We start from the raw sequence: 26,406 nt of genomic DNA on the forward strand, positions 1-26,406 counted from the left end.
TATATCCCCGCAACCAGAAGAGTCCAGCAGACGTAACGGTATATTGCTTTCGAAAATCTGACATTGCTGGAAAAAGTTACAGAGTAAAACGTAGAGTAAAATTGATGTTTTTTTCACCTCAATTTCAATATTTTTCTTTTTCAGTTTTTATTTTCTGTAGGAAACCCTTGTAGGATCTACACAAATTACCCCTTGCTGAATTCAGATTTTTGTCTACTTTTCAAAAATGTTGCGGTTTCTGGGATCCAGCGTTGGTTTCATGCCCATTTCTGTCACTGACTGGAAGGAGGCTGAAAGCACAAACAATCGTAAAAATGGGGTATGTCCCAGTAAAATGCCAAAATTGTGTTGAAAAATTGGGTTTTCTGATTCAAGTCTGCCTGTTCCTGAAAGCTGGGAAGCTGGTGATTTTATCACCGCAAACCCTTTGTTGATGCCCTTTTCAGGGAAAAAACCACAAGCCTTCTTCTGCAGCCCATTTTTCCCATTTTTTTGAAAAAAACAAAATTTTCACTGTTTTTTGGCTAATTTCTTGGCATCCTTCTGGGGAACCCACAAAGTCTGGGTACCTCTAGAATCCCTAGGATGTTGGAAAAAAAGGACGCAAATTTTGCGTGGGTAGCTTATGTGAACAAAAAGTTATGAGGGCCTAAGCGCGAACTGCTCCAAATAGCCAAAAAAAGGCTCGGCACAGGAGGGGGAAAAGGCCTGGCAGCGAAGGGGTTAAAGGGGCAGCAACCTAGTTTGGCTTATCTGACCCTAGACAGGTTATCACCCCAGGACCGTGACTAACAGACTTAAAGCAGACAAACTCGCAACCAAAATCAGCCTCACCAAACGAAGCTGCATTAAACATTCGGAACGGCTCCGTCATGATGTGCTACTCAATAGCCAATAAGTAAATCGGAACTCTGTTTGGCGCAGTGTGAGTGGGTGAAGTATCCCCAGTGCTCCAATCCGAGGTCATTTTACAAAATGGGTGTTTCTCGCACGACTCACTGAATATGTTGACCCGTAGGATTGGTTATTTTGCGACCCGGAAGTGCTAAAATTGATACCCGTTTAAATCACCCACTGAGAACGGACTTTAGCTTGAATTCTTGGAAGGTCCATGTGAGTATTGGACATGTGGTCCCTTTACAAACAAGTTAAGCATATTCGCTGATACAGTTTAATAATTACATTTAAACAACTGTCACAGCATTTAAAGCGTTTTACTACGTCATGATTGTAAGTCAGTATGACTATTATGGTGTGAAGAAATCAGCATGCACGTGTTGTGTTGGGGTGATTCTGCGCGGTTGCGGGTCATGTTTTTAAAAGTTTTTCCCGAAAATACAGAGCAGTATAAAATAAATATTTAGTGTCATACTCTTTACCATCCGTATTATCAATAGATTGCAAAACTGGTGCTCTTAGCCATACTTTGCGACACACTCACCTTTTGCCAGGCTCTTGCCTTCAGAACCATAAGCTTGAATTACGTGTAGAGTTACTAACAAACAACTTCTGTTTAACTGAAAACTAAACTGTTTAGATGAATAAACGGACTATTACGAACATAACATATTTTGATTATTATTATAATGATGGTGTTAGGAAAGAGTCTTCATCGATTGAGAACGTTATATGTAAGTCAGTACTTTTGATTTTTTTGTTGTTGTTATAATTCGAACGTATTTTCATTCGGGCGTGTTTTCAATATTATTTTTTTATAATATCTTCTGTAACTGTCTTGATGTGCCAGGGTGTTGCCTGCAAATAATTGTCTTTACATACCTTCTGACCTAAGTTTTTTTTTTTTTGTTACTACTGTTTTATAGCATTGGAAATCTTTTGCTATTAACATAAGGCACAAAACAGTTGAAAGTTGGTACGGTTTGAATTGTAGGAAAGTCGCACTTTATTGCGCAATAAATCGATACAATAACTTGAATACTAAAACATCGTAACAATTCCAAACACGTAGAGAGGATATTATCGGTCATTCATCGATTAAACTCCATATTCACGAGTCATGTACAAAACACCTAATGTAACTTATTGCAGCTGTAAGTTCACGGCAAATTAATTTAGGCCACACCTGAGAGATAGTGTTGGCGGTACATATTTGTTTTGGCAATGTTTCTTACAATTTTGATAAGTAGGGTGCCCTAACATTATATCAACAGTGTTAAAAACATCAGCTTTGGAGAAAAGTCTTGTTCTGCCGAGCGCCTGGTGACATAAACGAGCAGACCGAGTGCATGTTTTCCCATGCACTCGGTCTGCTCGTTTATGTCACTGTCATAAAAATGATTCAGCATAGTTTTCTAGTCGGAATCACATTTGGTTTATTTTTGCCAAAAAAGTGACAACGCGAGTTATCAAGAGATACTATAGTTCCAAATCTATGACAGCAGCAATGTGAAATTGCTGTGCTGAAGAGTAGTGGTATTACATTAAACTTAAAAGCTCTATTCAAAAGAAAACTAAGGTTATGATAACCTTTAAAGTCCCAGAATTCGTCAATAAGGGCTACTTTAACTCCTCCATAGTTCTCCCAGATGTTTTTGCAGGTTGCCTTGTAAGAAATTAACACTTATAATATCACACAGAAGGTATTTCTAATGTTGAAGATGCTGAACTAAGCACTGTGTTGCAGATACCAAGTACTGGTAGGCGTCTGCCGATTATTCTTTCGACATGTCCGTGGTAGCCGCCTGCTCTCCATGTAGTCACTTGTTAGCTCACAGTCTGGTACCGATATGTCTACTAAAGATTTCCTGTACACATGCGTCCAACATGAATAAAGAAATGTAGTTGGTGAACAATGACTGGCTAAACTGTCTTGAGGAGTTTGCACACCTTTAACATTCATAGGGCCTGATTACGAGTGGCTTGTAATATTCGACCCATGCCTAAACACCTATTTACACATGGGTCTGGAAAACGAGTTTGGGGGTAATTAAAGCATCTGTTAACTATCAGATGCATTACAAAACTCAACATTCATTACATTTCGGCAGGTGACACCTGCCAAAATTTAACAGGGGAAAAGATATAGGGGGTTATTACAACTTTGGAGGAGGTGTTTATCCGTCCCAAAAGTGACAGTAAAGTGACGGATATACCACCAGCCGTATTACGAGTCCATTATATCCTATGGAACTCTTAATACGGCTGGTGGTATATCCGTCACATTTGGGACGGATTAACACCTCCTCCAAAGTTGTAATAACCCCCATAGTATTTACCATACAATGCGAATTTTGGTGCAGTAAACACCAAAAACCACATTCTTCCCCCTGAACTCATAATGGGTGTCATTTATCGCACCCTCAAAAATGCAGTACCCCTTGGTATTGTTATTTCCCAGAGGTGATAAATAACGCCTGAACTCGTTATCAGGTCCTAAGTCTCTTCTCACACCTTTTTGAGGAAGATCTTCTATTCATGTATGTTTGTGTGTGTTTTTGGCACATGTCCTGTCCCCACCCACTCTTAGGATCTATATACCCAACTCCCACAACATTCTACCTAAGCTTCTTCCATCCCTCTTGAAGTGCCATTTTAGGTTGAGCCCAGCAGTGCACAAACGCTGCTTTTCTGACATGTTGATATGTATCTGAGCTTTTGACAACTCCCACCTCACGTCTATCACTACCACTCGTTCGTGTGCTTGCCCTTCAAAAATCCTCTGACATTGGTAAATGCTTTACGTTTGTCCCTCCTTGGGGAGATTTTGTTACTGCCTCGGCAATCGCCCCTGTTACATGGCTAATTGCACTTTTGAAGGTAAGTTTGACTGCAAGCAAACTTCTTTTTCCTTTTGTATAGTTCTCTGTCCCTGTTGCGCCGGGGCCATTCGATGCCCACGGCCAATCCCTCTTCCACGTCCTCTTCCTCTCTTTCCCCTTTTATTACCTGCATACTGTTGAGGGAATGCCTGTACCAAAAGTGCTTTTTGTTTTTAAGTCTTTTAATTTCTTATCTGTCTGTTCCCTTCTCGCCTTCAACATATTTTCATAATAGGTAGCCATTACCAACAGATCAGATGGACATTTTGTGTGCCACATGCTCTCTGTTTTAATAGCATCGCATACATCTTTCTGTAAATTGGTCTCAAATTTGTCTGCAAACCTCTGCTGTCCTATCTGGGTATTAATGTCTTGTCCGCTGAATGTGCAGAATGTTTCCTCAAATCTAGTGAAAGAATCTGCCACTTCCTCATCTTGTTTTTGTTTGCAGGCTGCCAACTTGTCCCAAACTACATGGCTTCGAGGTATTATTGTCTGGAGGTGTGTTATAATGTGGTCAGGTTGGGCGCGTAACCGATCACTGGGTAGGGTGCCTGGCCATTAGCTAACGTCCTCCCAAGTAGCTTCAAAAACATTAGGATAATTTACTTTCTTTATTTGCTGCCAAATAGTGAGTGGGAGTAATGTACCAAAGAACATCATGATGTCATAATGGCCATCCTGCTGGGAGCCTCTAGTTCTTCATAAAACAAGGCAGGAATTTTTCTATAGTCAGGCATATTTTTCCTAATACTAAGGAGGTCTGAACGTTGCCAAGGGGTATGTACATACTGGCGAATTAACCCTCCGTCAGCGGTTGCATCAGCTCTGGGGTGAAGTTCACACATGGGGATTTGGCAACATATTTCCTTTACAGCTTGAGCATGAGTTAAACAACACTCCACTGCATTACATTTCTCCACTAACCCTTTTCCATCCCTGTACAGATTGTATTTGTCTACCGTATGTCTGCGGGGAGTTCAGTGCCTGCTTCACTACATCTATCTCATAATAATTTATGCATACATCCGAGCAGTGTGCCTTGTTGGATGTCATTGTAGTTCTTGTATTGACGTAATATATCTGCTATGGATACTTTCCTGTTTGGATCCATCCAGACCTTGGCAAAGTTCAGGAGATGCAATTTATGTGTGCTGGACCTAGTGGTCCTGCCTAGGGTAAAATCTTCCTGACTAAATCTAAGTGCAGGAAATTTTATTTCTCGATCATCTTTCTCATGACACAGAGTGGAACGTGAAGTACTTCCAGCTGACGACGTCCGTCATCTTGTCCCTATTGGGACGCTATTGGTAGCACTGGTGGTAGTGGAGGACGACTGGGTACTAGTGGTTGTGGAATGTGTGGCGGGGGCTGAGGTAACAATATATGTTAGAGGTGGCCAGGAAGAAACTGTCATGGACACATTTTGGCCCCCAGGCAGGTCGTGAACTCGCCCATTTGCAATTATGAGTGGCGCATAGGGCATGATAAGGGCGTATGGTGAAGGGGGATTGTCAAGGAGGTGTTGCAGTAAAGGGTCAGTGGGTGACGAGTGTTCCTCCTCCTCCTTTGTTGAGGTATAGAAGGGTAAATTTTAGTTGTAGTCATCCTCAACTCCCGGTCTCCTCCTCCTATTTCTTTCTCTCGTTTCATTAGAATAATCTTTGGGCTGGTGATTTATTTTGCTCTTTCATTCTTTCATTCATTCCTTTCATTCTAACCTTTCTTGCTTCCTTTTCCCATGTACGATAACTGGCCCACATAGCCCCTCGTACTTTGTTTATTCAACATCTGCTCGAGATAGTAAAACTTCTCATCATCCCAAGATCCATTTAATGGCCATTGTCTGTCCCCTCCTTTCTTTGTATACTTGTGCCACAATGGGCCCCAGTGGGTCAAGCCAGCACCATATGTTTTCTACATAAACCCTGCCGGACTTCCCTCATCTGGTACAGGTATTGCCTCATCCAGACTGGAAGTCCCGAAACAACACTAGCAACAATTAGAAATGCATTTCTTGAGGTTACTAATCCTTATCCCAAAAGCGGATTGTGGACATGAGAAGATCGCTTACCAAATCAAATACCTAGGTCAACAATATATCACAACTAAATATTCAAAACCCAAAAGATACAAAGTGTCACCAATTAAATGCGGTCATGTAGTGTGGTCAAGTTAGGGCTGGGTCTTCGTATTCTTGAGACGCAATTCCGTCTGCCCTACTGGTTCTCAGTGGAAGAAATTCTTTACAGATGGAAGGATGTTGGCGACGTTCGATGGCAAATGCAAGAAACTTGCCTTATATCAGGGGCCCCCATGATCTGCATTCTCCAGGTCTCCTCCATATGTCACAGGCATCTAGTCTGTCGAATTTCTTTCCATGAGGATCTCAGCAGTGCCTCCAAATTTGTGGAGAAACAAATGTCTCCCAGGTGTCTTCCAGTAGAAGAGAGCACCCCAATCTACCTCATGAATACGAAGAGTCATAGTTGGTCTTCAATTGCGTCAATGTATTCGCTGCAGCGGGTTACAAACACAAGAGCACATTGGTCTCTTCATGCAAAGCAGTAGCAACCAACAACCCTTTCCCCTGTTCACGTGTATACTGTATTTTCCACCCCACCCTCCCACCACGTGGGTGCTTCGTTCAATATACGTGCAAAAACCATCCCCGAATTTGCTTTAACTATGATAACAGGATATAGATTACATCTCAACTGAAACATCTTGAACTAACAGGACATAGATTATATCTCAATTAAAACATCTCAAAATAAGCAAGGCAGCAGCCCCTAGGCCATCTGTGAAGCTTCAAAAAAGATTTCAGAGAAAAACGGGTTAAAACAGAGTAGCTGCAGCCGCAGGCAATATGCAGTTCTGCAGTAATCCATACCTAGAGAAATCAATAGCATATACAAAAATTGACCCCTCATGTCAAGTTAAGAAACTTCTTTTTCTGCACTTTTGTGTCTGTTTTCACACTGATGCTCATGGCTGCTGTGGTGCTGTAAATCGGTTTACTTATGTGAAACTGTTTTACTTTTAATTTTCAGGTTATGTTCAAGAAAAGTCCAGTTAGGAGTTTACAACACTAATAGCTCTAACTCGAGCCAATGCAGGACCCATTTGCCTGCACAGTGCATGCTTGCGCACTGTGCTTGTAAAGTCTTTTGTTGGTTAAAAAAAAAAAAATTCAACAGGGGCTTAGAACCCGCCCCCATACTTAACATTTGTAGGCTTCCAGTTCACCTGCATTTTCTGCCTTCTGATTGGAAGGCAGGGTCATGTCCTCAAGATTCACTTCTGCTTTCTTTGCTGTTCTTAGCGCCTGGAAGAAGTACAATTTCCCACTGTCTCCTTCCCTGGCCATATGCTTCCTTCCTGTTTGTTTATTTTTTTTTTTTTTTTTTAGCACTCCACAGTGTGTCTGTGTTTTCAAACCATCTCCCCCTCTTCGTCGCATTCCTTGCACAAAGCTTATGGTTGTTGCTTGTTTTTTAGTTGGCACATCAAGATTAATTTATTTGCCCAGGATCACAGGATGTTGAGCCAACGCAGAGACTCCAGTGAAAGAGAAGTACATGTATTTATTTATTTTAAGGTAGCATTTTCAAGAACAAAAAATTTGGTATTTGCTAAACTTTTAGACATTTATCACTGTGAACTGTCACGCATACAATTACACAAAATGCATAACCCAGGGTCCGGTTTGTGTGTGCTCTGGCAGAGACTTCCTTTTTGTAAAATGAGATGGAATTTGAATACTTTGTTAAAATATGCGCCCAACAGTCTCTGCTTTTAATGGGAAAGCCTTGGGGTTCACTATAATCATTCAAATATAGCAATCACACTTTGAGATAGGAGCACACACGCATTAGTGCAAACGCGTGCACGCACAGACACACAATAGCACACAGACACACAAACGTGTGTGAATACTAAGCTATGCGCACACAGGCACCTGCGCGGACACATACACCTGGACTTACAAATACCCTCACATAAGATTATAAACTCCTACAGACACCCACCCATTCACAGAGAAACACTTGCAAATGTATATACACACACACGCTTGTATACACACTCATACAAACACCTCTACAGATGTCCATTCAAGCATTTTCTTAGAGGGCAGACAGACTGAGACACACAGACCTTCGCAGAAGAAATGCACTTAAAACTTGACCTGCACATATTAGGACACAACACACATGCACACTGGCAGTCATGCATAAACCGACATAAGCTCACTCACCCCCTGACTGTATGAACAACTAATCTGCATCTCATATTTCTCACCCATTGTCTTGTTACCAGATAGTACATTTCTACTTACCACAAATCCTGAAACATCCCTGTCACATAATGTAACTGGTATCAGTGTCAGCACTGTAAGGTTTTGTTAGAAATGGCATCTCTAGTTGGCAGTGGTTTGCACCCTGTCCAAGTAGGCACCCTCACTCTACTCAGGGTAAGTGAGTCATACAGCTAAGATAACCCCTCCTCACCCCCTACGTAGCTTTGCACGAGCAGTCAGGCTTATCTCAGAGGCTAAGTGTAAAGTATTTGTGTACACACACACACACACACACACACACACAAACACAGTGAAAACACCACAAATGTACCCCACACCGGTTTAGACAAATGAGTAAAACAAGACCAAAATGACAAAAATCCAACTTACACAAAGATTGAATCTCCGTAAAGTGGTTAGAAACAGTTGCTCCAGCTGGGGCTATCACTGTGTCTTGGAGTCATTCCCAACAGTCTGCGCCACTTGCAAGGGAGTGCGGACAGATCACGGAGTAGCACGGACCCCAGATACAGTAAAACGAGGAGGAAACAAAGATGCTGCACAGTGTCTGGGAGGTGAAGCATCGCTGGTGCAGCATTGGTTCTTTGCGGTTGCAGGGGAAGTGATGTGGCATTGGTTCCGTACAATCCGGCGGGGTCGATTAATCTAGCATGTCAAGATGTAAGGCCTCGACTTTGTAGTTTCGCGATCACACCATTTCTCTCTCTGAAGTAGGTACACTTCAAATAGAAGTCTTTGAAGTGCACAAGACCCTGATTTTCCCTAGACACACTCCAAGTGGTTGAAGACTGGTGTGTGTGAAAAACAGACACAGCCCTACTCAGGTACAGGTGCCAGCTCCTCCCACCACTCTAGCCTAGGAAGACCCATCAGGATATGCAGGGCACACCTCAGCCCCCTTTGTGTGACTCTCTAGAGTGAATTCACAAACATCCCAACTGTCATCCTGACCCAGACATATATTCCTCAGCCAGGCAGGGGCATAGAACGGTGAAGCAAGAAAATGCCTACTTTCTAAAAATGGCATGCTTAAACTTACAGTTAAAAAACAACTTCACCAAGACATATTTTTGAATTGTGAGCTCAGAGACTCCAAACTCCACATCTCTATCTGGTCCTACTGGGAACTTGCACTTAAAAGATATTGCAAGGCAAAATCCCGATTTTACCCCATGGGAAAGATAGGCCTTGCAATAGTAAAAACCAAAGTTAGCAGTATTTCACTATTGGGATATGAAAAACACAGAAGTACATGTCCTACCTTTTAAATACATAGCACCCTGCCCATGGGGCTAGCTTGGGCTCACCTTACAGGTAATGAAAAGGAAGGTTTGGGCCTGGAAAGTGGGTGCACTTGCCAGGTCGAACTGACCGCTCAAATCTGCGCACACAAACACTGCAGTGGCAGGTCTGAGACATGGTTACAGGGGCTACCTATGTGGGTGATACAATCAAATGTATTTTACAACTCATGGGCACACATGATGCACTATAAAACAAAATTAAATAGGCCATTTATGGATAAACCAATCACCAATACAATTTAGACAGAGCACGTGCACTTTAGCACTGGTCAGCAGTAGTAAAGTGTCTGGGGTCCTAATGCCAGCAAAACCAAAATGCCGCACACAGTCAAAAACAGGCAAAAAGTTTTGGGATAACCCTGGAAATAGGGCCATTTCCAACAGGAGTTATTCAGTGTCCCATCACTCAGACCTCACCAGTATCACCAGGTCATGTGTACGTTACCCATCTTTTGGTCATATGTCTGTTATATGTAATGTCCAGCACTGCTGGCACAAGGGCTTCTAGACAATATACACAACCGGTCACATGGCACACATTCAACATCCTGAAAATATCAAGGCTAAAAAGTGAAATTGGGAACAGACAACACAAATCCTCTAATTTCAATGTGCTGGAGACCAGCACAACATATCTCTTTAAAGCGCCAAATGAAAATACTGCATTTAGTGAGCTGTTTAATGTACCATGATTCATATTTTTATTGTTGCACAGCTGCCCACTCATCCTGCACCATACGCACAGTGCACAATCCCCTCTTGCAGAGAGGGACGTGAAAGACCCTTTTTATGAGAGGCTGGCAGAACCTTTTAAACACGGGGAGGTGGGAGTGAGAGGGCTCGGTTATGTAGCTCCCTACTCCTAAAGGAGAGGTAAATTAGAGGTAAAACGGCCCCTCCCCCACTACAAATATTAGTAGCAATTCGTAGCTATGCAACTTCCATTTCCTGCAGAATAGTAGTGGTTGCTTCGTGGCTTGGCATGCATAATGCACCCTGGGTCTCCTCAGTTTGATGCATGCTTGTTTCCTCTGATGAAAGAGTGCTTAATTAGCCAGTGCTCATTATGAACTCTGAACACATTGACAAAGCTTATAGAGTATTTGTTTTGGGTAGGTGCTTATAAGGCAACTTTCTTTATGATGGGTATGTCCTTTGCCAAGTGATTAAGAGCATTGTATATTGGTTATGTATAGGAACACTGCTGTGCTTCTGCATGTATCTAGTTGCAAAGTGGCTCTGTGAAGCTGTGCTGCCTTATTCTTGTGTGTTTCTGGACAGCCCCACATGTTTTGCCTTTAGTGAGCTTGACAGTAAAGCAGGTCCAGAGGGTGCTCATATTTACTAAACTTTAAGACTGAGTTCTGATATTAGAATGGCATCCGGAATGCACCCCTTCTTATTATGGTGCCTAATGCCCCTTCTAATATGATTCTGCAAGGTTGGCAGTGTGTTTTGTAGTCATGGGCATGGACCTTTTTACCTGTACCTGTGCAGGTGTATTACTTCCCCATGTACAGGTCTGTTCAGTTCCCTATGATTGAATCTATTGTCTACATCTTGTCTAGAACCTCTATGAAGAGGCTTATAGTAAATGTTGAATGTGTATGGGTTTACCATGTTCTTGAGTTCATTGGGCTCCACTTTGGTGTGTGCGGCACAAGACGGTGGTCTCTGTTGTGCAGGCCGGGTATTGCCATTTTTTAAATGTGATAGCCCATTTGTGCACTTCTCTTGTGTCTCTCCTAAATTCATAGATGCCTCTGGGGTGGAGGGGGGAAAGCATCCTCTACCATTTGATATTGGTAGTTCAAAGAGGTTGGAAACCAGACGATAAATTGTTTTGGCATGGTGGTGTCAAGTTATTCTCATTGGAGTTGATTAGACCTTTAATTGCTCGTAGGAGAGATGGAAGCATGAGACCATTTGGTACATGCTACTCTTTCGAGAAATTCCAATACTGGTATGATGACTGAAAGTTGACATATTCAAACAATTCGATACATTTTTGCCACAGAAACAACCAACAAGATAGAAATTTGTCTTACTGAAATTTGTGTAACTTCCTACTAGTGATCGTCCAAGAATGCCATTCTGAGTAACCTGGGATTGGTGTAGAAAGGTGGTTGTTCCAAGAGCCAAGATAAGTATTAACAGATACATTTCTAAGTAGTGCCCGTCCTTACCCTTTTTTTAGGTTGAGCCTAGGAGGCATGCGCTGTCTCTCTACATGCTATATCTACATCAGCACGCGCCATCACTTGTGATTGGTTCCTTCACATGCTTTTCGAAATTCCCTTGTTTTCATTGGTAACGAGGTTACATTTATCCCACCTTTGGTCACGCCCTGGATACCGCCCCTATTACACGGATCATCTCATGATTGACCACACGCATTGTTTTTGGCACACTACATTTTTTTTTTCACCTCAGCTTCTGGTTTAGGATTGTTGTGTTTATTTTTGGCTTCTCCCAGGGATCCTCCGCACGCATTCCCCCATGTGGGTTTTCCCACACTTTGCCACACGACACGCACCCCTTTGGTCTTGGCACCCTATGTGTAGGTTTTTTTATTCTCAAGCCAATTCTCGGCTTGTGGACAATGCTTCATGCCATTTTTGTTACAAGTTTATTTTTACAATCGCGTTTTGTTTTTTAGAGCCGACCCCAGACACAAACCTAGGTCCCTAGCCCAAAGTTGGCATCTCTGTATGTTATGCCACATTGTTAACTTGTTATTTACAACGGGCATTTCTTACAAGTGCTGTATTTCTGAATTTTAGTTTAATTATGCAAACCTTCCAAGTATGTATTTACTTGTATTTTGAACAAATTGTGAAAAACGTACGTATTCCTGTTGAGCCAAACTGTACATAATTTCTTTACAAATGGCTGCTGTGTTTTTAGAGGCTGATAGGGAGAGCGCACGTGCAAGAGAGACTGGGGGAGTGGGGTATTGGCAAGACCTCTTAAGCTACTATTTCCTAAACTGTTAGGCTGTCAAGAGCAAAAATCTCGTGGCTGCAGGCAAAAGTGGGTAATTTCACAACAAAGAAGGGACCGAGGGCCGTTAAAGGTCCAGCATACAAAAGCCCATACCTAACTTATAACCAAAGGTAAGTATGCAGTTCCTACAGAAACCAAGAACAACGCATGCAGGTCAGAACCCATGGGGGGGTTACCCCCTTTCAGGAGCAAGAGCCCTCACACACCCTAGGGGGTGTCATGCTTCCTCATCGGGCAGCTCTGTGTTGGGCCGGCACTGCAATGCCCAACGGTTCCCACTGAGTGGCTCTTTACCAGAGATCTTTTCAGGTTGCCGATCTGAATGGTGAGGTGCACTGAAAGTGTGGTGTTTAGCAGGGGGAGTAGATTGATGCAAAAAAGATTAGTAAAAATCACTAATGGTGATCAAGAATTAGTTTATTATACAGGGACCCCTGTCATGATTAAAAGCAACAGCGAGAGTCCTTAATAGGCACAATGATCCTTCTGATTCAAGTGTGTAAATGGAATAAGGTCAGCATGTTGCTTGCCTGTTTTAATGTCCTACAAGGATCAGGGCAGTACTTCAGGACCAGAAACCTAACCTACTCCCAGGGGGATTGTCCTTAATGGTAATCCCTATGTGATCCATCACTTACAAAGAGTGTGTAGTGTCTACCTGTTCTATAAATGGCTGACCTGCAAAATAGCACAAACATGGTCCAGGGAAAAAACAGAAAGAATTATCTTATTGAGAGCACAAACACAATAGTGACATACAACAAAGACATCCTCATGCAATGTAGTCATGAATACAGCCATCCATGTATTAACAAGGCTAAATCTGGCTTATCAACTTAAATAGTTATTCAATCTAGTGGCAGAGGAGACTCTCCTTGTGCATCTCACCTAAAAGTTAAAAACTTTTTCTCCCTCTTTAGGAATGGTCCCCCATGAGATTGCTATTTTCGAGCTGGTAGTGACGAAAGACTTTGACATACTTGACCCAGATACACCCTTTCAGAATATATCACATGGAGAATGTGAGGCTCTACGTGACCTGGGGAATCACAGTAGAATCACTATAAAACCAGCTGATAAGGGAGGGGCCATCGTAATCACGTCCACGACAGATTAACTCTGAATGTCTAAGGCAACTTTCGGACAGGAGGTATTTATTTTTACCCCCATCACACAGAATCCAACAAAAAGACTGAGCACTCAGATTAAGTCACTGGTGGTTTCTACTGAAGCACAGGGGTGGATAAGCAAGAACGAGGTAGAATTTCTGGTGAACACCTGTTGTATGATTCCATACTTCTACATCCTCCCCAAGATCCACAAGATTACCCCACCCCCAGGAAGACCCATAGTGTCTTGCATAGGTTCTGTATTAGAACCTTTGTCCATGTTTTGTGAGGATTTCCTGCAGCCTTTAGTCATGAAGACTCCATCTTACCTTAAAGACACCATAGTTGTACTGAACCTCATAGAGGAGGTATTAGTAGAGCACTCTTTTGATCTTCTGTTGACCCTGGATGTTGAGGCCCTTTACACTAACGTCCCCCAGGGCGCTACCCTGGAGGTGGTCGAAGGAGCCCTTTGCTCGAGTACTTGGTCTTCACATACACCAATAGGTTTCATAATGGAGTGTGCCACAATTGCATTCAAAGAAAAAGTTTTCCAATTTAAGGACCTAATGTATCATCAAACACAAGGTACATCTATGAGTAGCATCTTCGCCCCCAGCCTGGCCTGCCGCTACATGGCTCACTTTGAAGAAAACCAATATTTTTTGCTTAAAAAATCCATACTGCACCCACATGATGATCTGGCATCGATACATAGACCACATCCTTGTATTTTGGCAAGGCAATATTCAAACTTGTAATGAGTTTTTTGTGCCTGGATCAAAGATCAGAACTGCTTTTTGAGATTTACAAGAAACCTCCCTTCAGAAAAGCTCCCCTTTTTTTTAGACCTTCTAATCACCCTGAGTGGGGGAACCTTACAAACCATGACCTACAAAAAAAACAGATTGTAACAGCTTACTCAGATATGATAGCCACCACCCTAAACACCTGAAGGACAATTTGCCTTTTGGCCAGTTGCAGCGACTAGGTCGTAATTGTACCGCCGTGAGGGAGTTTGAGAATCCTGCTGTCCAATTGACAGGTTATTTGACGTTTCAGAAATATCCACTATATTGTGTTCAGTAAGCCCACAAAAGGTCTAGGCACTATAATAGTGCTGCTTTACTAGAACAAAGGGACTCCAGGAAAGATGTATTGACATGTATCACATCCTTCACACCTCTGTCAAACAAAGTATAGAAAATACTGAAGAGACACTGGCCTATTCTGAACACAGGGTCACTGTTTCTGGCCGTCTCTCGCTTTGCCTTTAAATGTACATCAAACATTAGAAACATGGTTGTACATACGAGACCTAAACAAACTGATATGGGTATGCAGCCTCCCCTATGGGATTTATCACCAGTGTCGGGCCAATTCCGATGTGACTCATGTAAGGTGTGTAGTCTGATTTCTCCATCTAAAACTAACACATTGGACCAAACATGGGTCCGGACTCAAAGGTCGCACACCAATCACAACACCAAGAACTGCATATATATGATCATATGTCCTTGTAAGAAGAGAAATATAGGCATGACAACCAGGGCAGTAAAGATACGCATCATGGAGCATTGTAGTGGGATCCCTTGTACTGAGAGAACCTCTAGAATGAGCACACACTTTCTTGACAATAACCACACATAAATGACATACAATGAACTGGTAAAGAGACTCATCCCCATCTATCCACGGAAGCACTATTCCAGAAAGAAAAAAGGTTCGATCTTCTGTTTTTCCACACACAGGGTGGGGATGAACGATGACTTCCCCCGGGCAGACGTTTCAACATGAACCCCAGTCCAGGGATTTTGTCCTCAGCTTACACGCATCTTGATAAGACATAGAATGGGACCACTAGTGCAGGATTGGGGGGGAGGGGTGGTGATTGCAAGGACGGTGCACCACATGAATCTGCTGAGGTGGGTGTCATCCCATGCAGTCACTGCCGGATTTGGTGATTTCATCAAAATTCATAACCTCGTGACGTTGTCACACACACAGTGTTGCATGTGACACAAGTTTAATGAGCTACATCTGGTAGATGGTGACTGCCTGGTCATCTCAGTACTGATTATTTGATTATCCAAGCCAATATTGGTGTGTGGCATCTGCCACCTTAATCCTACACTATCCATGTATACCATTTGTCCTCTTAACAGTGGCTGCATTGGGTGATCTTATTATGATGGGTTACCTTATAATGTTGTCGCGCACACACTTTTTTCGCGTGTTACGCGCTACAATATTAATAAGCTTTATAAGGAAGATGCCAATGCTTTATTGTTTGACTATCGGATCCAATATTGTATTGGTCTGTGGCATTTGACAATCTGATGCTATTACTTTACACTATCTACGTATTTAAATCCCCCTCTCCAAAATGGTCACCTTAATGCCCCTGTTGGCTGTACACGGCTGAAACATGTCTTTTGTTGGAAACAGAGGAAGGCTCGTAGCCGACAATAGTCTTAAGATGGCAGCCGATCTCTTAACACAGGCTCCAGTCAACTCTCTCTAGGAGCCCGCTTTCTTTTGAGTCTCATCTGCTCCTGATTAAGCAGTGGGAACATGCTTTGAAAGCCAGCCACCGGTTTTTCGCCTCCACTTCCACAGGAGCAGAGGACTGGGTAGGTCTCTGGCAAAACTCCCTACGGGACTTGTGTGAGTATTTGTTACCCCTGAGACAGGCGGTGAGAATGACTGCCACTCTATATTTTTAAGCCTTGGCACAGTTTTTTGTTTTACTCTCATTGCTTTTCCTTTAAAACTTTTAGGGGAGATGCACAAGGGGCGTCTCCTCTGCCACTCGATTGAATAACTATTTAATGTTCAGGTTGGTAAGCCAAATTTAGCCTTGTCAATATGCGGACCGCTGTATTCATGACTACACTGCATGGGAATTTCCTTGGTGTATTTCACTATTGTGTTTGTGCTCTCAATAAGATAATTCTTTCTTTTGTCATTTGATCATTTTTGTGCTCCTTTGCAGGTCAGCTATTCATAGAACAGGTAGACACTACACACTTTTTGTAAGGAGTGGCTCACATAGGGATTACTATTAAGAACAACCCCCCGGGAGTAGGTTAGGTTTCTGGTCCTGAAGATTTGCCCATATCCTTGTAGGGCATTAAGTAGGCAAGAAACTTGTTGACCTTATTCTGTTTACACACCTGAGTCAGAAGGATCATTGTGCCCATTACTGACTCTCGTTGCTTTTATCATGACAGGGGTCCCTGTATAATAAACTAATTCTGGATTACCCCTAGTAATTTTTAACTGATCTTTTTTTGCACCAATCTACGTACTCTCAAAACACCACACTTTCTGTGCACCTCACCATTCAGATTGGCAACCTGAAAAGATCTCCGGTAAAGAGACCCTTAGAGGGGGCCCGTTGGCCATTGCAGCGCTGTCCCAGCTTGGAGCTGCCCGATGATGAAGCATGACACCCCCTGGGGTTAGTTAGGGCTCTTACTATTGAAAGGGGCTACCCCTTTCTGGGGTTCTGACCTGCATGCACTGTTCTTGGTTTCTTTAGAAACTGAATAATACTTACCTTTGGTTAAAAGTAAGCTATTTGCCAAAAGCAGATTTTTTTTTTTTAACCCATCATCTATACTCTGCCTTTTGATTGTCATTGTTTAATTTTATTTGTTACAATTTTATTTTGATGAGTGGTAACCCCAGACTCGAACCCAGTTTCCCAGTTCCAAAGTCGACAGCTCTGTATGTTGCTCCACCCCTCACCATTTCCTGTGTTGCATTTTTTTTTTATAGATATAGCACAAAATTAGTCAGACTGTGTTCCAGCGTTTTATTTTTTTTAATCCATTTATAAGCACAAATCTTCAAGTACATGCATTTTAAAAAATTGGCCAGCACAACTATTGTTGTTACACAAAATGTGATGGGTTGCTCTAACTACTTTGTGATGTTTGTAAACTTGCGGCTTGTGTGCTACGTGGCTAAACACTTATAAGGTGCCAAAGACTAGACCTATTGGCTGTGCCAATGCTTGTTGTATGTTAGGAGGTTATGACACTAAATGTAATTGAGAAATGGATGCACTCGAGTTACGATTGTTACTTCAGGTAACAAGGTGATGACACATGATTGCATTTTTGAGAGGTATGACAATCAGTGGAAAGCAGTTCTACATAATGGGCAATAATGAGTGCATAAAGTACCTGTTCAACTCTTAATGTATATCCACTTCTCAGTGTCTTAAATGGAAAGCTTGACTAGATTGAATGCCTGTTAATTAGAAAATAAAGTGCAAGGAAATTATTTTAAGAACTTCATGCTTGAAACTACATATTTTGTGGGCAAGTTTAGGAGCAGACCTCAGAGTAAACTATTCATTCCTTTAGTGTTAATAGATGGTATGTTAAGCAAGAATAGATTTGTAGCTTTCTTATTGGTAAGAAATACATTATAGATTGACAGTTGAGAACAATGTAATTTGTGATTCTCAGATAGATATTTAATAGGATCTTGTTGTTATTTAAGTTAAATAAAATTATAGGCCAAAACCACCTGAGAGAGTTGATTTTATTATAAATTATTAGGATTTACAGTTAGGCATGACTAAGTGATAGTCTTGCATGGTAGAATAGTCTTTCTCATATTGGCAAAAGAGTATGTTTAGGCACACTCACAGTTTTTGTTGTTGTCACAGATTAGTTGCTTTTTTTAGTTGTTTAAAAATTATCTATCTAAACGTTAGTCCTCTCTGCCTTTCCTTCCCTCCCCTCTCAATAGTCCTCATATTTGATGGTGAAATTAAATTGGTCAAAAGGTTGTGTGTTTTTAAAATGCTCTACAATCAGATATAGCATATAACAAATATACATGGCTTGGCATTTTATGAATTGCCCTTTTCATATAATTGTGCAAATGCACTGTCCGCACTATGGAATAACCATTCCTCCCTTAGTGATACAGTAGCATCTGCGATGGAAATTTTCACAGGGCTGGTGTTTTTTTAATGGACATAAGGATGTTTTTTGCATGCTTCATTCTCTGAAGAAATTCCAAATCGAACGAGGATGAACTGCGTTGATGGAATGTTGTTGAAGACAACTTTGGATTTCATTTTTGTGTACAACGAAAGAATAATATATTAAATACTATATATTGAATTAAGAGCTTAATTTGTTTTGAACTGTTTAAAGGCTCCAGGCCTAGCTGGTGACAGTGTGGTTATTCTTGCATTATTTCTGATGAGAAGGTGATCTGTATAGCTTAGTTGCCTTTGATCTTTTAACACTTACTGTTGAGAAATTGGGGACTGTATCTGGAATGTGGGTTTTAACTTCTAGTTGCACTTTTGTGTAAATTATAACTCTGTGGACTAGGAATAGATATAATGAGAATGTCTAATATATTTATGAAGCATCTGGAAAGGTTGATTTCAGTCCATTTTTCATATGATATGTGCTTAATATAACATTTTATTTATTGGCTACAGGCCGATAAGTAAAATGTTATAGTAAATAACATTGCTTGCCTTCTAAAATAATAACCCACCTAGAATTATGGAGCCACAGCACATAAGTCACCTTGATGGACAGTGTGTGACCAGGAGCCCCCGTTTACCACCAGCCCACAAGGAACAAGAGTGATGTTTGGTTTAATGAATTGTTCTTTTACCTTCGCAATTTGAACTGGATGAGCCTAAGTTGTACCAGACCCTCCCCTTTCCTGTGTAGTTTATTTTCCTGCCTCCCTTGTGGCTGCAGTGTGACCCAGGAGACTGTTGGTCTTCATCCACTGTTCTGGAGGAACAGGTCTCCGAGGCTAGAGGAAGTCTATCTGAATCAAGAGAAACGTCATAGCCATTATGGTAGATCTTATGTTTCTAAAGATACTGTCAGGTAAAATCACAACCACCTTTTGGTGCAACTGGACCATCTGCTAGTGGCCAGGGTGACTACTTTGAAGTCCAGCATTCTGGCCCAAAGAGAAACACTGATAAGTATGTAATCATCCTTTGAATTGGAATTAACTCTTTGAAACGTTAAAGAGCTAGGGTTATAGGATTTGGACCTGTCATTGCAGGCTCCCAACTCATGTTCGATTATAAGAAGAGCCATTTGCATGATGGCCACAGTGTATGGGTCTGAGGTGTCACTATTGAGACGGGAATACCTCAAATCATATCCGCCTTCTTTGTTTTTTTATTTTTTTGTTTAAATCTGTTTGTTTTTATATATATATATATTTTTAACAAATACTGATATGTCAAGGATGCAGTGCATACAGTGTTCTGTACATTAATTAGTGTTTAAAAAAACTGAACAGGCTATGTGAATGATATGCCTCACATGTAACTTACACGATCTGGATATAAGCAAAGAGAGAGCACGGTTGTGGTACAAAGTCAAAGGTACAGCAGCACTTAGAATGGTCAGCAAATGAAGAATTATCTCACTATCTCACCCTTCTTTGTGACAGAGTTCAAGCCAGTTATAGGCTTGAACATGCTTTTGAAGTCCCCCTCCTAAAATGACAGAACCGCCTGGGCTCAGGGTGTTGAGAAAGGCATCTAGCAACTTTATTATCAGAGACTTTTTGTTGCTCTTCCTTGGGTGAGGATAGATGTTAAAGAGATAAAACAGTGTTTTTTCCTGCAAATGTATTCTTAGTCCTAAAATATCGGGAGAGTCGCTTCTCCGAGTGTCAGTGCAAATATTGAGTGAAATTTTAGCCCAAAGGACAAGTCCCCCTTATTATCGACCGCAAGAGGAGGTGATAGCATTAACAAAAAATGTTTTATACCCTGGCTTATAAGGAGGTTTTAATAACCAGGTTTCCTGAAACAGACAAAGGTGAAACTGCTTAACATAGTCTTGCCAATCCGGACCTATCAATTTATCTCTCAAACCAGCTATATTCCCTGAGACCAAACATATAAACTCATTATAGTTATTTCCACTGGGCCTGAGAGCAGGAGGATCTACTACTGTCTTTATATTAGGACCTTGTGGGTACACCTTATTCTCCTGTTGCTGCACCTGTAGTTTTGATCTACTGTGTTATCAGAAATTAAGATTCTTGGCAGGTAATTTAGGAGTTGATGGGGCAACAGTATAAAATGATAAAATGATGATGTATCATCCCCTACGAGTCAATCAACTACCTCCAAATTGTGCATTGTTTTAATATACCGGATGAAGGAGTCAGGTTACCTTCAGAAAGCTGTATACAAACCGTAGATAAGTTCAGCGTAAACCATATTGATGGGCTTGAGAACAGGGGGGAAATGTAAATTCTATGTTGAGTAAGCCGGCCGCTTAGATCTAGAAGAAAGACTGATATTTCCGAATACCCCTCTGTTACCAATGAAATATTCTGCCTCAACTAAATCTAATTGCACAACCGATCAGCATTGTCATTCTTGCCTGATCCAATGGATGACTTTTTTTTTTTAATGTATCACCATCTGGCGTAGTGCCTTAGTTTTAGGCCATTTGTCACTTAAACTCTATTCCCCAAGTTCCTAGTCTTATATTATGTTGTTCCCTAACGTGGTAAAGAGATCTAGAGTGGGATTTCCTTTCGCTGGCGTATGTTTTGCGAATCATTCTCTCACTAAATACACTGTGAAAGAAGCGTTATAATAGATTATACAGGAAGGACTCCATGGGGCCTCAGACATCAGCTACCGCTTTGGTAAACAGTAGAAGTATATGCCCTATTAACACTTGTCAACCCACTCCTTTCCAGATCCTGGGCCTGTGTAGTGCAGTAATTCTGCAGAGTATTGGGGGTGCATGCTGACTTAAGAGGTCTAGATTGCAGAGCAAGTGGCTGTGTGTCCTGGCTCTGTGGCTTGCCTCTGTTATGTAGTGCTGCAGACTGGATGTGATTCCCCTGCGAGCAGCTGCTTGAGCCCACCCCTAGAGCTTTGATATGTGCCAGCTTAGTTTTAACTAACCCTTTTAAATCCACAACCTCTTGCCTGAGGGAATCTATTTTCAAACTTAGTTCCTTCATCTCCTGCCTATTTTGGATGTTGGTTGACTTATTGGGAGATGCAATAACTTCATTCATAGGGTTCTCAAATGGTGGAGGGGCATAGATATTGGCTGGATGGTTAGCTTAGATTAACTGGGAAATGCACTTCAGTCGCCTCTGGTATTTCAAGAGAGGCTAAGGGCAAAAATCTATTAATGCAGGTAATTGCTGGAGATACTTCCACCACTCCAATAACAACTGGACTGCTAAAGGGCCTATTATCTCTACATGCACGACCTCAACCCTAGGTCACACCAGATAAGAGCCTCATCAGAGGTATTGGGGGCAGTTTCTATACCAGAAGTAGGTTGTTGGTCAACATTACACATTTTATAAAAATGTGTTATTTTAGGATTCTGTGGGCTACCCCCTTTTCTATTGTTACTCAACATTGCCTCCTCTTCTTCAATTAAATCATCAGTTTCGGACAAGGTACAGTTATCCCCAAATCAAAAATCTACACAGATAGAAATCAGTCTAAACAATGTACAATAAGTAAAATTAGCAGCTAAAAACAAGTATAAACAGTGAAATTCCAGAGTGGTCCTGCTTAACTCTACAGAGTTCTGGCCAACTCTTAAGCTGTAGCCTACTGTGCAAAGAAGACGCATTTAATCCTTTTGCTTTGGGTTTCCCAAGGAAAATATCTGTTGAAATATTGAAAATGAGTAGGAAAAAAATGGGCATTTGTGACATTTTCATCTGTATCTTAATATCACAATGTCCAATTGACAAAAACAATATACCATTACATCGCTAGACCCTTCTGGTTGTGGGGATGTATAGCGTTTGCAGGTTCTCCAAAACCCAGTGCACCCAAAGCCAACAACTGAGCCGCACCAAACAATGTTTTTTCATTGAGTAACAAGTATAGACCAATTCTTGAAGCGAAATAGGCAGGAAATGTATGTATTTCTGAAATGCACATATGTTTTACAGTTTAGGAGCAGTGGTTATTTCTACATTTCTGAATTTGTGAGTACCCATACTAATGTACGATTTGGAGGGTATTTTTCAAAACGTCATCTTTGTTATACACTGGCTTACAATTGAAAGGCACAAATGAAGCATAATCCAAGTAAAAATGATACCTCACATGTCAGTAGACCTAGTGCCCACGACAGGAAATGGCCCAAAACACAACATGTATGCAGCGTATTTTTCCACCAAAAACTGACCCTCTGTTTTCCAATGTGGGTAGCTCTGGTTTTTGGACCCTAGGTCAGCCAGCATCTAGGGAAACCTAGCCAACCTGTACATTGTTTTAAAACTAGACACCTAGTGGAATCCATGATGGTGTGACTTGTGTGGATCTCATTAGGTTTATTGACTCACAATGCACTGCAAACCTCAGACTGTTCCTGAAATCTCAAATTTTTCTTACATTTCTGTGATGGAAATTTATGGAATCTGTAGGAATCCACAGCATTCCTACCATCCAGCATTGTCCCTCTTGTGCCAATAAAAATGCTGCCTCACTTGTGTGGCTGGGCCTAGTGCAGTGACAAGAACTGATCAAACCGAGGACAATGCGGATGCTTGCAGGGAGGCTCCTATTGACTTTGGTTGGATCTGTTCCTGTTGCTGGCACTAGGCCCAGCTACACAAGTGAGGCAGAGTTTTTAATGGCACAGGTGGGACAAAGTTGGGTGGTAGAAATTCTGTGGAGGCCTACAGATTTCTGACTATTTCCCTCACAGAAATGTAATGTAGGGAAAATGCATGACTTCAGGCAAAGTAGAAGGTTTGCAGGGCATTGTGTGTAAGAAAATGGTTTAGTATGGATTTGAAGCACACCACCCTGGACTTCCTGAGATGTCTACCTTTAAGACGTGACTGGGTCTGGTAGGTTTTTCCAGGTAGCAGCCTACCCAAGTCCAAAAAGTGCAGCTGTTCACTATTGCAAGAGGGACAATATTGGTAGTTAGCCAAGCTCTGTTGGCCCATATGTGACGTCAACACCCAAATGAGTTAAATCTCCTTTTGCTTGCCATTGGGATTAGATGCTTTAGTCGGGGCGGGAGAGCACAAAGACTGTGCCATTTTGGGGGTTAGAGGCATTGCCATGTCCATTCTGAGCAGCCCTAATAGTCCCTGGTGCCTAGTAGGCTTTTCAGATCGGGGGCTGTTGCTAAGACTGTGGCCATTTTTGTGGAGGGTGGGGGCATTCTCATGCCCATTCTAATTTTTTAAAAATCTTTGGTGCATAGTGGGTTTTCTACCACCCCGGGGGGAGGGGAGGGTGGCAGATCAGGGGCTATTGCCCCCAACGGGGTAGAAAGACTGTGCCATTTTTTTAGGGGAAGTTGGGGCATTGTCATGCCCATTCTGGGCCGCCCCTACACTAATAAAAAAAAAAAAAAAAAAAACTCCTGGTGCATGGCGAGCTTTCTGCCAACCCAGTAGCATATCAGGGGCTAGTGCCCCTATCTGCCCCCAAAAGGGAGGGTGGGGGGGGCAGAGAGTCTGTGCCCATTTTGTTGAGGCCCATCCCCATCACTAAGTAAATAAAATAAAATATTCCCTGGTAGGCTGGGGTGGGCTTTCTGTCCCCCCTGAGAATTGGGGGAGGAGTCGGGGGGGGGGGGCAGAGTGAATTGTGGCATAGATATATTGGGGGAGCAAAAGCCCTGGCCAAAGGGGCCGCTTTCCTTCCCTGGTGTCTAGTGGAATGAATTCCCAATTAGGGATCAACTAGGGAAAGATGCCATTGGAAAGGAGAGATTCACCCCCTTCCATCAATACCTTTCCTGTCTGGATTGGTGCTTGGGGGACTGAGATGGCCCCACGAGCACAGATGCAGAGAAAGTGAAACGAGCTCATTTCACTTTAGGGTTCGGTGAAATGATATCCACGCGCGCTGAGTGTCTGCTGCCAGCGTCTTCCAAAGATTCATGGACAATTTCTTTGGGGCATCGCTGGTGTGCAGGTGTTTCAAGACAACATTTTGATCTTTGCTGAGCACTTAAATGAACACAACAAGATTCTGAGACCGGTTTTATCTATTTTGTTGCAAAGATGTATTACAATCAGACTAGATAAATGTGAGTCAAAGTTGCAGGTAATGAAAAAACATTTGCCTTCACATCCAGGACACCAAGACCACTTAAATGTCAGTATAGTACCATAGAGCATGAAGCACTAGCATGTGTATGGGCTGGGAAGGTTTTTGGACATTTATTGGAAATTTACTATCTGTAAATGACAGTGCGCTACCACATCATGTTTAGTGATATATTTATTAAAAGTGAGCATTTACACATAAAATTAGAAACACTCCTGCCCTGATGGCAAAGCTATTAGTAAACTAAGAGGCAAGTCATGCATGGATCATGTGTACCCTATATGTGGGCTAGATTTATTATACTTGAAGCAAATGTTTGTTGTATTTAATCAAACAAAAGAGGATTTGTTTTAACAGCAGAAATGCTGAACTCACATATTTGAAGGTGCACTCATATGAGACTGAAGAAAAAGGCGCCTGTAAAATAAAAACATTTCCTTGGATCACATAATTTGAGACCCGTTTCTGGGTCAAGTACATTAGTCAGGTCGAGTAGTTTATTCAAGCTACTCGACCTGCAGGTCTAGTAATATTTTTGATTTTTTGAGGCTTGATAACTTTATCAAACGTATTCCAGGTGGAGAGAATTTTCGCGCAGACTGTTTGTCCTGCATGTTTTTTTTAATCTGAATGAGGAGGATGATATTCTTTCACATGATGGTTAGTGTGTGCCACTTATTGATGGTTATGAGTGAGCAGGAGTGGACAAGTGCTTATGCTGAATATTGCACTCTAGGAAAGGTTAATGAATACATTGTACATTGGTGGCCAGCAGGGAGATGTTTAGAAGAAGATCTGAAAACCTTTTCGCAAGTTGCTGAAGATTTATCTGTGATTAATGGAGTCATATTCAGAGTAGATTGATTTGTGCCACCTGTCAATCTGCAAAATGTAATAATATCAAAGGCACATTTGGGTAATTTAGGTGCTACCAAAACATATATGAAAATAAAGCAACATTACTGGTGTCCTGTTTTAGATAGTCAAGCTAAACTCATAATTGACAGTTGTCCAGAATGTCTCTTTTCTGACAAGCACTGGAGATGTTTGTAAACACCCTTACATCTGACACCGTTGCCTGAAAATGCCGAGGAAAAAGTTTGTATAGATTTTGCAGGGCCTTATAGCACGTTACCAGGTAAAATGAAATATTCCATACTACTTGTAAACAGCTACTCAAAGTGGAAGTATCACACACATTTTGTTGAGTCACCTTACACAGAATCAGTTATCAAGTTTTTGGAGCAAAGTTTTGAAATTGAAGTCTCGCCTAAAACTGGCTACAGATAATGACTCACATTTTGTGTCTGAACACATGAGGAGATTTGTGTCCAACATGGATATTAAACAACTCAAAGTAGCTCTGTATTCATCTTCCCCTAATGGGTTGATGGAGCAACGGAAACAGTCATTAAAGAAGGTGTGCAGACGACTTTAGCTTCAGAGTTGGATGTAGGGAAATTTGTCTCCCAGAAATTCTTGAGTTATAATACCTCTCCACATTGTACCACAGGGACAACCCCTTTCTCATTGTTGAGGGGCAGAGAAGTGCATACACCGTTATTTCCGTCATGGTTGAGTGATAAAGTTCAGAGAAACAGGAGAGTTTGCCTCTAAGGTGTTGGTAGAACAGGTGAGTATGAAGCATCATTTTGATAAAAACATGGTCAAATAATAGTTCTGCAGGTAGTAGACTGGGTTATGATTAAAATCCCATCAAAACTAAGAAAGGTGAGTCAAAATTTTGCACACCTGTACGAGTACAAAAGTCAACAAAGGTGCTGCACTCGTGATGGGA

The 26,406-nt window shown here is 41.7% G+C and overlaps 1 protein-coding gene across 2 annotated transcripts in view; it reads left to right on the plus strand.

The window, feature by feature from the left end:
- Positions 1-1,056: 1,056 nt before the first annotated feature.
- Positions 1,057-26,406, plus strand: part of NLE1 (notchless homolog 1) — a 158,837-nt gene continuing 133,487 nt past the window's right edge. Inside the window, exons 1-2 of one of the 2 annotated variants that reach the window (XM_069226354.1) lie at positions 1,057-1,113; positions 26,122-26,241. The gene's annotated coding sequence lies outside the window, so the exon portion shown is untranslated. The remainder of the gene's footprint in view (positions 1,114-26,121; positions 26,242-26,406) is intronic. The other variant, XM_069226355.1, reaches the window with a different exon arrangement.

This window comes from Pleurodeles waltl, chromosome 3_1 (genome assembly GCF_031143425.1).
Source record: "Pleurodeles waltl isolate 20211129_DDA chromosome 3_1, aPleWal1.hap1.20221129, whole genome shotgun sequence".
Classification (NCBI taxonomy): domain Eukaryota; kingdom Metazoa; phylum Chordata; class Amphibia; order Caudata; family Salamandridae; genus Pleurodeles; species Pleurodeles waltl.